Source organism: Myiozetetes cayanensis, unplaced genomic scaffold (genome assembly GCF_022539395.1).
Source record: "Myiozetetes cayanensis isolate MyiCay16 unplaced genomic scaffold, myiCay2020 scf30, whole genome shotgun sequence".
In the NCBI taxonomy this organism is placed as follows: Eukaryota; Metazoa; Chordata; class Aves; order Passeriformes; family Tyrannidae; genus Myiozetetes; species Myiozetetes cayanensis.
The window spans coordinates 1,574,061-1,587,911 of record NW_026087522.1 but is presented as its reverse complement, the minus strand read 5'-3'; positions in this window follow the sequence as shown (position 1 = coordinate 1,587,911).

The following is a 13,851-nucleotide window of genomic DNA, read 5'->3' as shown; positions in this document are numbered from 1 at the left end:
GAAGCCCTGTGGAAGCAGAACCTCAATATTGCACATCACCAAGCCCTGGGTGACGAAACACACACTGTGAGCATTGAGCCTGCAAAGGGTCACACAGGTAGATCAAAAATTGTATTTCTTTTGCCTCAAAACACGAATGTTGAATCTGTGACCGGGCCCAGGAGCAATTCCAGAGGGAAGAAGGATCTGTTGGTCTCCAGAGCAGGTCAGGAAGTTCTAGAGAGGAGTTTATATACAGAGAGCAACAAATGCACTCTGCAGGGCATTTATGACGAGGAAACCAACTCACAAATTTCCACTGGGGGAAAAAAAAAAAATTAAATCCTCAAATCTTTTTTTGCAAGTCCACCTCAAAACATCCTGCCACCTCAGTGAGGAGAGCCAAGGCTGCAGGAGGTTTAAAATAAACCAGAGAGGGAGAGAACATCTCCCAGGCTTTGGTCCCACACAAGTCTCTGTCGATCCGAAACGCCCTCTGCCACCACCCAGAGCCACTGCAGATGAGATGGAAGTTTTACAGCCACTAATAAATGTTAAACAGAGTTTACTGCCTCTCTTTAATAGCTGGGATATTAAAGATCCAAGACCAAGATCCCACACAGATCCTCCTTTGAAGATCCAAGATCCCACATGGATCCTCCTCGCCGTGTGCCAGGGGCTCCAACACTGGTTTATTGGAGTCCCTGCTGATGGATAAGCTCAGGAAAGGACAATTCCCTGATTCCCTGGTGACCTCCCTGAGCCCTCTCGAAGGAGAACACAAGCTCCAGCTTTGCTCTCACCCACGGGGAGCAAAAATAATCTCGTGCTTTGGATGCTGAGACCTTTTGGAAAGGGGAAGAGAGGAACGGATTCCTTCCCATAGATTTGGGCCTTCCGGGGCCGTGGGCCTTTGAAGGAGACTCTGATTTCAGAATTGGAGCTGGTTCTAATCCCACTGTGGGACTCCACCTTCCCTTAAACCTCTGCACTGGGGGAGAGGGAGGATTAACACCTCCTTGCAGGGTCTCCCGTGGCCAGCCCTGCCAGCTGAGCTTTCCAAACCACCAGGTCGGTGCTTTCACCAGGAAAAAGCAGGGGAATATTCATAAACCTGCTGCAGGTAACTCAGATCCACCACCAGAGATTGAAACCTCGGGGATAAAAAGCTGTTTAACTGAGTCCTGGAATGGTTTGGGTCAGAGGGAGCTTAAAGCTCATCTAATTCCATCCCCTGCCCCAGGCAGGGACCCCTTCCACAAGCTCAGGTTGCTCCAACCTGGCCTTGGACACTCCCAGCATTAGAATAACCATGAGTCCATTGCTTCCAAGAGAACTGGGATTCAGGGATGTGCTGCTGCTTTTTTTTCCAGAAGGAGAAGGGCACAAAGTTTCAAACCCTCCCCCTGCTCAGGAGAGGAAACCATTTCCACTTTTCTCCTGAAGGAAGGTGGATTCACGCAGATATTAAAGCAGCCACCACCTGGCAATCAAAAGTAACTTCAGATTATGTTAAAAAAAACCCACATTAATCGAATTCCTCCAGTGTCTGACTGCAGCACTTTCCTGGCAGAGCACCCAGCAGTCATGACATACACATTTACAGTAAAGCTGTGCCTGCTCTAGTCCTAATCTAAAACTGATGGGCAGGATTATTTTTAGTTTAACCTTGGTATTTTGCTCAAAGGAATGCAAATGTCATTGCTAAAGGAGAAAAGGAGAAGGGAAAAAAAAAAAAAAAGGAGAGAGACAGAAATAACAACTTGGTGGAAAATGAAAGCCCAGAGTTGCCTGTGACCCCAGCAATCAGACACACACAGGTAATTATTTTTAGTTGCCTGGGTGATAAAGTCAGCAAAGGGATGTTTTGGGCTCTCCCAGAGTGAAGCCCTGAAGGGGGAATGTTCCAGCAGCCCAGATAGGAATCACCACCTTTAAAGCAAACTGCATTTTCATTACCCAGATTTTAATCTTCTATTACAGAGCTATTATTTGCTTTCTTTCCTTCCTCCCTTCCCACTCAGATATTTCACCATTTTGCCTCCCTGGACAACAAATCCATCCCCTGGAGCAACCTGGACCAGTGGAAGGTGTCCCTGCCCTTGGAATTAGATGGTTTTGAACAGGTCCCTTCCAACCTTGGACAGGTCCCTTCCCACCTGGATGACTCTGTGACCCTCAGCTGATAAAGATCTAGGGCACTTGATAACCTTTGAATGGCAACCAAAAAGCTTTGATCTCCCATTCACATTCTCTGCTCACCAACTTCCCACCCCCAGATCTCACCCCAACACCCAAACCAAGCATTTTTTCCCTTCCTTTTAAATGTCTCTTTTTTATTTCTTTTTTTTTTTTTTTTTTCCCCAGAGCAAAGCTAATCAAAAGCACGTTTTGTTGACTGAACAGAGGACCAGGGAGTGTAAACAATGGAGATTCTTGTGTGAAAGTCAATTTTGTCTGGTTTCTAGGAATTCCACAGGAGATAAAATTAGAAAGACCTGTCCCCAACCTTGGCCTTGCATGTGGTGGGGTGTGAATCCTGCAGTCAGGGTTAGGAACAGGGCTGGCACCACAGTGAATTCCCAGCTTTCTCAAGGACTCCAAAGCCTGGCAGTGACTCCTGAGGTAGATTTGCTCTCAGGGATGAGCTGGGAAGAACTGGAATGGCTGTGACACCAACACCTCTGAGTGCCACCAGCCCCAGTGCTCAGAGTCTGGTGATGGAGCCCGTGATACAATTCACTCTGTTATAAGAACATGCAGAGAACACAACCAGCCTTTCCAGTCACTGCTCCCGAGTTTGATCTGTCACTGGAAGTCTTTTCCTTTCTCATGGCATCAGCTGAACAAGTGGCAAAGCTCCTCCCTTGCTGCTGTGACTCAGGGCAGTCATAACCCTGGAGCATCTCCCACCCTTTTCCTTCGATTTCCACCTTTTTCCTGTGTTCTTTTTCCCCCTTCCCACTGTCTGTGTAGGACAGCACGTCCCTCACTGCTTCCCTCTCTGCCACTTCCTCCACAAACCCCCACCAGCTGCACTTTTAAGACTTTTCAGCTCAGGAGAGACACGTGGCTGATGTCAGTTTGGGTTTGCTGACTTCACTGGAGCAGCGCTGACGTCCACGAGCTGAGGGCTGGAAAGGTGGGATTTTAGGAAGGAATTCCTCCCTGGGAGGGTGGGGAGGGGCTGGGATGGAATTGCCAGAGGAGCTGTGGCTGCCCCTGGATCCCTGGAAGTGTCCAAGGCCAGCTTGGAGCATCCTGGGCTAGTGGAAGGTGTCCCTGCCCGTGGCAGGGGGTGGGAATGAAATGAGCTTTAAGGTCCTTCCCAACCCAAACCTGGGATTCCACGGCTTTTTAAAGAGTGTATTTACCCAGGAAACCTCTCCATTAGGCTTTCAACATTCCATTCCTTATTCCCTCAGGCTCAGCTGGCTCTTCCAGGCTGGGAATAGCCTTGGCACAACCTGCTGTGTGGTGTCTCTCCTGAACGGAGCCAGTTGGAAGCTTCAGGACAACCCCACTCCAGAGCTGTGTGTTCCAGCAGGATGGGGGAATTCTGAAGGTTTCAGAGGGCAGGATCAGAGCAGTGAACAACAAAAACTCCCTGGGAAGGCTGGTTGATAAAAGCAGAGCAGGAATGTCTGTGCTGGGAGAGAAGTGCTGGACAGAGGCACAGCCAGAAGCTTCTGAGCTCCACATATAGGGATGGGGATGGGAGAGACACATCCAGACGGTTCTAATTAATGGCTGAAACCTCCAGCCTCCAGCTTGGAATTCTCTCCTCCTTCCTGAATTCTCCAACAGGGAAATTGCTCCGAGTCGCTGCAAATTTTAGCAAAGAATTTGTTCCAGATCTAGAAATAATGATTTGGGCCATTTCTGGGACAAGGAGGAAGAGGGGGCCCCTTCCCAGCCATGGGATTTCTGCATCCATAAGCCACAAACTCTCTCTTGCCCCATTAATCCATCTCCCCTCTCCACATGCAGGAAGTTTCCTGCAAACAGCCAACCAAAGGAGTAACCACAGTCATTTAATCTTCATCTGAAGTGCCCACTCCCAGCCTGAGCAGGACATCTCTCAGCAAACACAGCAGGGGGGGGTGGTGGTCCTCAAATCTAAGATGGGAAAATTAGACAAGGAGTGGTTTTAAGGCCTGAAGCTGAGCCCTTCTCCCTATTCCAGTTCCATATTCCATGGAAGTGGTTCCACATCACCCACTGGAGCTCCCCAAGTGCTGCTCTTGCCACGTTTTGTGCTTGACCATTACCTGCATTTGATCCCCATCCCAGTTTTTATCTCCTGTGCAGAAATCCAGACCCCCTTCCCCAGATCATTTCAGAGTTTTGAATCCCAATTCCACCCCCTTCCTTTGGGAAAAATGCATTTTTTGCAATACCTATGTTGTAACTTTCTAGAGCACATGCTTCTCATTTGAGCATTATTTTCCAAAGCTCCTAGCACTTAACCACAAGAGTTCTTCATTTATTTTCCTTTTTATTCTCCATTTAATCCATCCCCTTATTTTATGCTTTGAATCATCTTTATATCTCACGGCCTCCAGTGGAAAAGCTCTTTGTTTTAAAGACAGAACCCTTCCCTCTCCTCACTGACTTCCCATTTTTCACCTCCTCCCAATCCCAAATTCGAAAGCAAAGGAGAAACTTTTGAAAAAGCTCTCAAGAAGAAAATCAAAAAGAGAGAGGGGAAAAAAAAAAAAAAAGTGCCAGAATCTTTGTGCTGCTGCTGCTTTTCTGAGTGACTTTGGCTGAGCCTTCTCCCCAATCTACCGAGAGGGGATGAGGAACCAGAAGGTTTTCTCTCCCTCCCCCCTTATCACTAAAAACATCTGAGCTTCCCAAGAGCAAACGACCCCCTTTCAGCACACGGATGGGTCCCCCCTTTTGGAGGCAGAAAACACACATGTGCAGCCAATTCCTTCCCTTGTGTAACTGCAAAACTCAAATCTCCCTCAGCTGTGACCAGTTTGGGGCCAACTCTTGAGCTGCTGAAGACTGAAGGCAGTTTGCCATCAAGCAAAAAGTTGGATTTCGTGTTCTTTTTATCCTCCCCAGTGCTTAAGACAGGGGTGTTAAATAAAAAGCTGGGCAGTGCACTGTGCAAAACCTAAACTGCACTGGGAGAGTGTTTATCGAACCCAAAGCAAGAGGGATTGAGCCTTTTTCACGCTCCAGCACACCCAAGATTTAGAACTGCAATAAACTGGTTATTTTAGGTTTGGGCTCACACTGTGAACCCTTAAACTGGGAGAAAAACCTGGGAGGCCACAACGTGGCTGCCCAGCTTTGGGGACTGGGGCTCTACAGAGTCAGCACAGAATTAATTGTGGTCACAGTGGGCAGGGCAGGTGTTTGCTTTTTCCTTGGGGAGAGCTGGAAAAAAAAAGCCAAACCGACCCCAGCTCAATGAAACAAATGAATTGCAGCATCTTTTAGCTGCCTTCAAATAGCAAACATGTCCCTGATCCTATGAATATGGTTCTCTCTCCAGCTGGTAAATCACAACAAGGTGGAGACTCCTGGATGTGTGGATTGATGAGGAGACCTGAGGGTCCTCTCCAGCTCAGGATATTCCATGATTCTCTCCTGAATGACATGAAATCCTGGCCCTGTTGTTCCCAGAATCCATCCTGCCACTGGCACAGGGAGCTCCAGGGGCAGAGGAGGAGGATCCACGTGGCCCTGGCCAGCAGGGATTTCATCCCTGGCCACGCTGTGTCCCCTGGATTGGGACACCCAGACTTTGCTGCTGCACTTTCAGAGCACCATGACCTTTAACAAGGAGAAATAACAAGAGGAAAAACGTGAACCCTGACGAATTCCCCACTCCAGCACAGGGGGAAGGAATCTATTCTTTGCACATGTGAACAAACACTGCCCCTGACACGTCTATTTTCTTTTCCATCCTGTAGCTGTTCTGAATTATGTGCAGGGTATTCAGTCTCTGTTTGCCCTCCTGCATTTTTTTTGGTGTGTGTGTGAGTGGGTGGGGGGGGGTGCTTTGGCTCCTCTGAACTTTTTCATTACCACTGACCAAATAGCTGTATGAAACACCACTTGTTTTGTCTCCCCAGCATCCTCTGTGACAGCATCATCTTCCTGTAGGGACTGATCCCCCCTCAGCCAGAGCTGGGATGGGGTTTGCTGGTGGCACCAGCCACAGGACAGGCACAGATTTACCAGGTCATTCCTTCCACCACAGGGGTTGATCCCACTTGTCTTGGGGGGGGTTATCATTTTGGGATGCAGCCCCCGGGGAGCTGGGAAAGGCCATTCCATCCCAAAGCAAAAGCAAATGTGTGCTGGACCTCACGGCCCAGTGCAATCCCAAAGCGATGGCAGATGGCAGCAAGCAGCTCAAAAACTCAAGGAATCCAGAAAATACCAAGGGAAAAAAAAATAACAAGCATGGATTCTTTTAATATGGAAAAGTTGCCCCCAGTGTCGCCAAAGATGAAGAAATCCCAGCCTTCTGTGAAATATTCATGAAAAACACCGTTTATTTTTAGTCACTTGAAAGCTTTCTTTGCTTTGGATTTTCCTCATCCAGCAACAGGCCACATTCCAGAGGGAAAAACCAGAAACAAGGCACAGCAAGAGGTTCCCAGACCTCAGGCTGCTTTTCCCTGCCTCTGACACAACATTCCTGCCTCCACCTGGGACAGGGGAAGGTGTCCCATGGCAGGGGGTTGGGATGGAAAGGGATGGGCTTTAAAGTCCCTTCCAACCCCAACTATCTGAAAGAACTCAATGGAAAACCATCCTCCCAAAGCATTCCAGGATTCCATGATTATACATCTCAGTATGATGCTTTTCCTCTGAATTCTTTCAGATAATCTCCTGAATAAACTTGGATTCCCTTTGGAAAGGCACACGAGGCTCCTCTGGTGTATTCAGGGATTTCCAGCGGCTTTTCCTCTCTTTCACACACGAGGGGCTGATGAAGACACTCAGGGCAAAGGTGATTTTTGTCTTTTCTCCAGAGCAAAGGATTTGGCTCCCTCCTGTGGGCACCAAGAGCTGGGAATCTCCCAAAACATCTGATTAAACAGCACAAAAGCAGCGAGTGTGCAGGTGAACAGCGTTTGCCATCTGACTTAGATGGCTCTGCAGAGGCTCCTCCAAACCTCACCCCTTTCCCTGTACATCAGCAAATCGCTGTAGGACACTCAATGTGGTGCAGCAGTTCCAGCTTTCATGATTTCTGTGACCACAGAGGGAATTTGGGGTGTATATGAGGCACAAGCAGTGTTGCTTTACAGAAGAGCGCCCTGAAATGCAAGCAGGTCACCTGTTAATAATTCCATAGAATCCCAGAATGGGTTGGGTTGGAAGGGATCTTAAAGCCCATCCAGTGCCACCCCCTGCCACGGGAAGGGACACTTTCCACCAGCCCAGGTTGCTCCAAGCTGGCCTTGGACATTCCCAGGGGCAGCCACAGTTTTCATACAGAACTTTAAAGAGCCATTTAAGATGAACTGAACGAGGTTATAAAAATGCCAGCCCATGAACACCGATCTCCTGCAGGTTCTTTCTGAGGAGATCGTGTTCTCCTCACTCAAACCAGCGCCTGGGGGAGGAGAGAACAGAGTGAATGCGAAATGAAAACATTCCTGCTCCAGATGTGGCAGAGGCAGCTCCCAGTCCCTGCTGGAAAACGAAGCTATTTTGGAACCTCATCCCTTATTCATGGCATCCGTTATTTATCGCCTTTTCCTGGCAGAGCATCCTCCCCGAGTCCTCTGGATGGCAGCAACGCACAGGAATTCCAGGTGGGAATTCCCACCTCTGCCTCAGCACCGGGACAGGTATCCCAGCACAGGGATAACGAGGGGGAGGCACAGCTTGGCCCTGCCCCTGCCGTTCCAGAGGGATTTGAATCCTCCCGGACAACCTTTGTGGTGTTTTCCATCAGCCTCTAAAATGAGAAGCTCCGAGTCTCACCGAGTCTCATCACACCACCTGTCCCTGAGTTACCAAATAAAACTGAGCACTCACACAGGATAACAGAGTCCTTTGGGTTGGAAAAGACCTCGGAGGGCTTTGTGCTGTAATCACACACTGATTGCTCCCAGGGGATTTTCTCAGCCTTAATATCCTCCGTTCCTTGGGACAGTTGAATAAAAATATGCCAAAATAATTTGATTTAAGTGTCATTTCCACACACGTTTTCAAACTGAGCTCAGCGACCGTTTCAGGGAGTGTTCATGGAACAGAGGATTATCAGCAATCAGTAATTTATACAGCTCCAGTCACCAGGTAATAAAAGCTAAGTAAGAAGTGAAATAACAGTGACACCCCCAGTGAGGATCCACTCCTGTTGCACTGGGAGAGGTTTCCATCACAGCTCTCCAAACTGTGCTCTCATTTATCTCTGGGGCCCTGGCACAGGTTGCCCAGAGCATCTGTGGCTGACCCATCCCTGGAAGTGTCCAAGGCCAGGTTGCAGCAACCTGTGCTAGTGGAAGGTGTCCCTGCCCATGGCAGGGGGTGGCACTGGGTGATCTTTAATGTCCCTTCCCACCCAAACCATCCTGACACTCTGTGATTCTGTGATTTGAGGTAAAACCCACCCCAAGCAAAACTATTCAAATCTGAAACTTTCAGTTTCTTTGCTGAAGTCTGAAGCTTTCATGAAGTGATCAAACCTTTTGCCCTTGGCAAACGAATCCCCCTCTCTGTGCTTGAATTACCTCGAGGAGAAGTGACCCTTTAGGAGGGTTTCAAACCTTCCTCGCTGACCTGAGAGCAGGAGCAGACTGGGAAGCTGAGAAGAAACTTCTCTGCCATCTGAGCTCCCAAATCCTGGTGTCTCCAAGATGTCCCAGCCAGCAGGACTGGAAGGAACCCCCTGTCCTTGAGTGGTTTCGTGCTGCTTTTTAACAAACCTGATTCACTTCTCTCCGAACCTGAGGGCACAAATCTCACTTCCAGTGACTCATCCCCGAGAAAGGAAACGCTTCTCCAGCCCTGAGTAAGTTCTGTCACCTTCTGCTGAGCGGGGTTTTCACGGATAATGCTCCAAAGTCTTGTGAAAAGCTTTGAAACAATCTCTCTTTCATCTTCCATCCTCCCACATCCTTCCTCTCTCCTGACTGCTCTATTTTTAGCATTTCCTGGTGCTCTTTCATCCTTGCAGTAGGTAACACTTGTGGGGTCGGGTGCCAGGAAATCTGCAGCAGGTGAGGAGGGCGAGATGAGCCTGGAAAATCCGCTCTGGTGCGGGAAAGCACCGGGAAAAGCACGGAGGGAGGGGTGAAAACCCGACATCTGTCAGAGAATTCCAGGCACAGCTGAGCAGAGTTGTGTGCAAGCACCAGGAGTGGCATCTCCTGCATGGAGAGCACAGCACAGATGAGTTGTCAGAGGGGACAGGAGGATGATAAAAAAGAATTTGTAATCCTGTACCTTTTTCCTGCCACCCCAACAGGAAAACGGGGCCGTGCTGTAAGACACCCAAAATGAGGAAGCACAGTTGCCCAAGATGCAGGCAGGGTAAAGCAAACAACATTCTGACTTCAAAAGGAGTTATCCCAACCCCAATTCCCCGTCAGCACCCAAGGGGAACACGGCAGGTGCCCCTGATTCTCCACCCACCAGAGATCCTGCCCAGGCTCCTGGGACAGGGACACCTGGCAGGGTTTGAGCCTGGGGGTGTGGGAATGGGGCTGGATAAACACAACTCAGAGAGCTTAAATCCTTCCCCATAACACAAGACCTTCCAGTGAATGCCTCAGACACCAACTCCTACACTCTTGTTTGGACCCAGGGCCTCGATGATGACGCAGGTTTGGAGTCAGTGGCTTGTAACAGCCGGAGGAATTAGTCAGCAATGTGAAACCTGGCAAAGGACACAGCCCAACACGCTGCTCAGCAATAAATCCTTATCTTAAGCACTTTTTAAAAATGTTTAGAGCCTTAGAAAGCTTGAGACTGGCTTAGTTCACACTCCTTAATCGCTTCTGCACTTGCTCTCCACTTCTGCTGTGGTTTACTCTGTCCTGCTGCACACTGAGCAAAATCACAGATGAAAGGGAACTTGCATCTGAAGCACTTTTCCAGCCTCAAAATATTTTAAAGGAGTAAATTTCAGCTTTGCAAAACTGCTCCCTGAAGTGCTTGGGCATCGCTGAAATTCCCAAATCACAGCAGTTTCTGAGGGTCATATTTTGAGTAGTGTGGTGTGACTGAGAAGCCTAAAATCCCACTGTCACTTTGGGGAAAGAGGAGGGTGATTCGAGCTCTAAATCACCCAGAAATGTCCCCCCTCTTCCCTGTCCCAGTCAGTACAACTTGGCTCGTCCTTCCTTGGCATTTAAGGTCTGTTCTGTCACAGACACTTTGAAAAGCCTGAGCCTAAAAACATCCCTGAGGTGTTTGAGCCAACACAGCAGACCCAGTCTGCTTGCACACCAAGGGGAACCACATCCCTGAACAGAAGAAAAGTGTTACTTATTTTTTTTACCCAGAAATTAGATTTTTCTGGTTCAGGATGATAAATCCCCAAAGCACTGGCCATGTGTCCCCAAAGCTCCCTGACACCTCAGCTCCAGGGGCAGGATGGCAGTGGCTGTTCACAATAAAGCAAAAATTACTGCAATTCATATAAAAAATCTCAGTTTCTGTGAGAATCAGAGCACTTTGTGAAGGAGGAAGGGAGCAAATGTGCCCTCGTGTGCACCTGAGTTCTGTGGGAGCAAGAAAGGGGGATGGAAACATTCAGGAAACGCAATCCCAGCCAAAAGAAAAATGGATTTGGAAGGGCAAAGCTGCCTTATTTTTCCAGGACCTGCTGTTCCCATGCAGGCAGGTGTGCCTGTGGCAGGATTTGTGAGGACAAGTCGGCCAGCACAGAGCCCAGGCTGGAACAAGAAGTTCTTTAACGCCCTTCCCTCATCCCACCTGTTACCTGAAGGTTTGGAAGTGTAAAATCACCAGGTTTAATTTTAAAAAGGGGTAAAGTTTAGGGTTTTAACAAAAATAGATTTTAAGAAGACCAAGAAAAGGATCCCTATGGCCTCAACATTTCCTGACAGATCCTTTCAAAGGAAACCTGAACCTAATGAGACTCTGAAAGGTGGAAATAGCAGTGATGTGGCAGAGAAACCAAAGCCTGAATTTTTGGCAAGTGCTGATATGGTGGCAATTTGCTTTCGTGGCATCCACTGACAGCAGAGATTTTCTGAGATGGGCTAAACAGATTTCAATATATTTAAACCAGCAATCTCCAGGTTTGCTCTTATTCAAACAGGGACACACGTGGGGACACACTGTGAGTTGTTTTCCATTCCTGGAATCATTTCCCATCACATTTCAATCAGACAGGGCCATTTACTGAATAAATTGCAGGACAAACAGAGGTGTTTGGATAAGCTTTATCTTGGCAGTTGTCTAAGTGACCTGGCTCTCCATTCTCCCATCAGAGCCTGCCATTCCAAGGGTTTTGTTGTTTTTTTTTTTTCAGGGAGAACTGACAGTAAATCCTACCTGCAGTGGAGGAGAGGTTTCTAGAACAGCTCCAGGTCTGGTGAGCTCCCTGTCCTGCCTGTCCACTGTCCCAGGCCAGGAACTGGTGGGACTGGTGCCTGCTGGTCCACCCTGTGCTGGTGGGCAGGGATGGCCTTACAGGTCACTCTGGAGCATCCCCTGGGATGGCAAATCCAGCTGCACAGGGTGGAAAAGGGGTGGAAATGATCAGCAGAGCAGAACCTGCCATGGCCTGAGGTGACATTCAGGATGGGACACTGAGCAACCTGGTCTGGTGGGACCAGGGGATGGAACTGGATGATCTTTAAAGTCCCTCCCAACCCAAACTATCCCAGGATTCTGTGATATTTCTGCCCTAACCTGCATAAAAAGGACGAGGATCTCACTCCAGGGATGTTCCTGCTTTGTTTAGCACAAAGTTTCCTCACAACCATCACACAGGAGCTTTTGTTTGGATTTTCCAGCTCTTCGTGGGGATCTTGAACACACCCAGCCCTTTGCATTGTTCATTCAGGCTCCCATTCTTCCAAGAAGGGGGGAGTTTCCTTTCCTCAGGATAAAGGTGGGGTGCCAGGGGACAAGATTATCCACAGGGTGACTGCTGACACCAACAAAAAGCACTTTATGTGAGATTAAAAAGAGATGCTTTAGCCCTGGGCTCTTCCCCCTGCGTGTTCTTGCGTGGTCAGAGGAGAATGCCAGAGAGAAATCAGCCCTTCATTCAGGTTGGAATTGCTCCCTTGAAGCAGAAACGTCCTCTGAGCTCTGGTTTGATCCACACAGACACTTCTGCAGGTGCTTTTTTTTCTGCCACCACCTGAGGAGGTTCAGGCTCTGCTCCCAGGGAACAAGGGGCAGACCAAGGGGAAACGGCCTCACGTTGCACCAGGGGAGGTTCAGGTTGGATGTTATGGAAAATTTCTTCACTGCAAGAGTGGTCAAACACTGGAATGGGCTGCCCAGGGCCGTGCTGGGGTCACCACCCCTGCAGGTGTCCAAAAAACACCCAAGTTACTCTCCCATTACTTCTTTAAAGTGGTGGAAATTTAAAGCCATCCCCCTGCTTTGGGATGGGTTTGAGGCAAAAGGACTTGCTGAGGTCTTATCTCTCATTTTTATGGCCGCTTTTATGCCTTATTTGAGCGGGTATAGCAAAGCCCAAGTATCTCTGCCACGATTTGCCAGCCTAAGTGATTGCTAACAGCTCCTTAACACAGCACAGGGATTCAGGGAATCTTTCCTGATACTGTCAGTGCTGTCAGAACCACCATTAAACGAGGTGAGGAAGAGTGGAAGCTCAAACAAAGTCAGCCAGAGCCAAGAGCTGGAATGATCCAAGGAAAGACCACGATAACACAACCATTCCACATCCCTGTCAGCACTGGCCTGGGAATTCCTGCCATGCAGCACATGGAATATCCCAGAGTGCTGCTGGGATGTGCTAAACTGGAGTGATATTCCTGCTGTTTGCTGCCCTGTCTACAGAACACTTTAACTCTGCTCTTTAAAAGTTGTTTTCTCAGGATTCAAACAGCAACAATAACGGGAAAAAAAATGGGTTAGCAGCTCAAAACCACTCAGTTAATCAACACAAGGTGTTGTTTAAAAATGAGTGACTCAATTAAATCCTTTGGGAAGTTTGTTTTCCTCCATTTGAGTTTTAGAATTTTACCTTCTGCAGGTAATAATTTGGGAGCAGCTTTTCTCTTGAACTCATCCTGCCCGTTTGGGTTGGCACTCAGCAAACACTCTCCTTGAACAGGATGCTCAAAACCACCATTTTAAAGCAGTCTTTGCTTTGCCTCCAGTTAAAATACTCCAGCAGGCCAAAACTGACAGCAAGAGAGCAGGGGAAGGTGGTAAATAAGTTTGGGCTGAGTGACACCAATTAAATCCTGGCTGTGCCCCAGCTCAGAAAGCAAAACAAACCCCAGTGGGTGCAGTTTGGATTCATCAACACGGACAGGGGAGTAACCTGCTGCTTCTGTTTGGGGAGGGATCACAAGATTTTGTCACCCTGGAGTCCCCAGCCCCCAAATTGTCACCCCCAGGGCTGGCTCCTGTCTCTTGGAGCCCTCCTGTGTCTCGGCAGCTTTAAAGAACAACCCACCTACCACGTGGCAGGTGCAGCTTTTCCACCCAACACCTCATTCCTTCATCTTCCCCCACCAGTTTGTCCCATTTAGTGGGTGCAGGAAGACCTGCCTGCAGCAGGAGGCACACCCTGGAGCAGGATGGAACCAGAAGGCTCCCTCTGCCTGGGAATGGCAGCCTGTTCCCCATCATATGACCTGAGTACAGACCTCGGACAGATGAAACTCGAGAGGTCTGCTGTTTGTCTCCCAGTCTCCCTTTTATTTATTT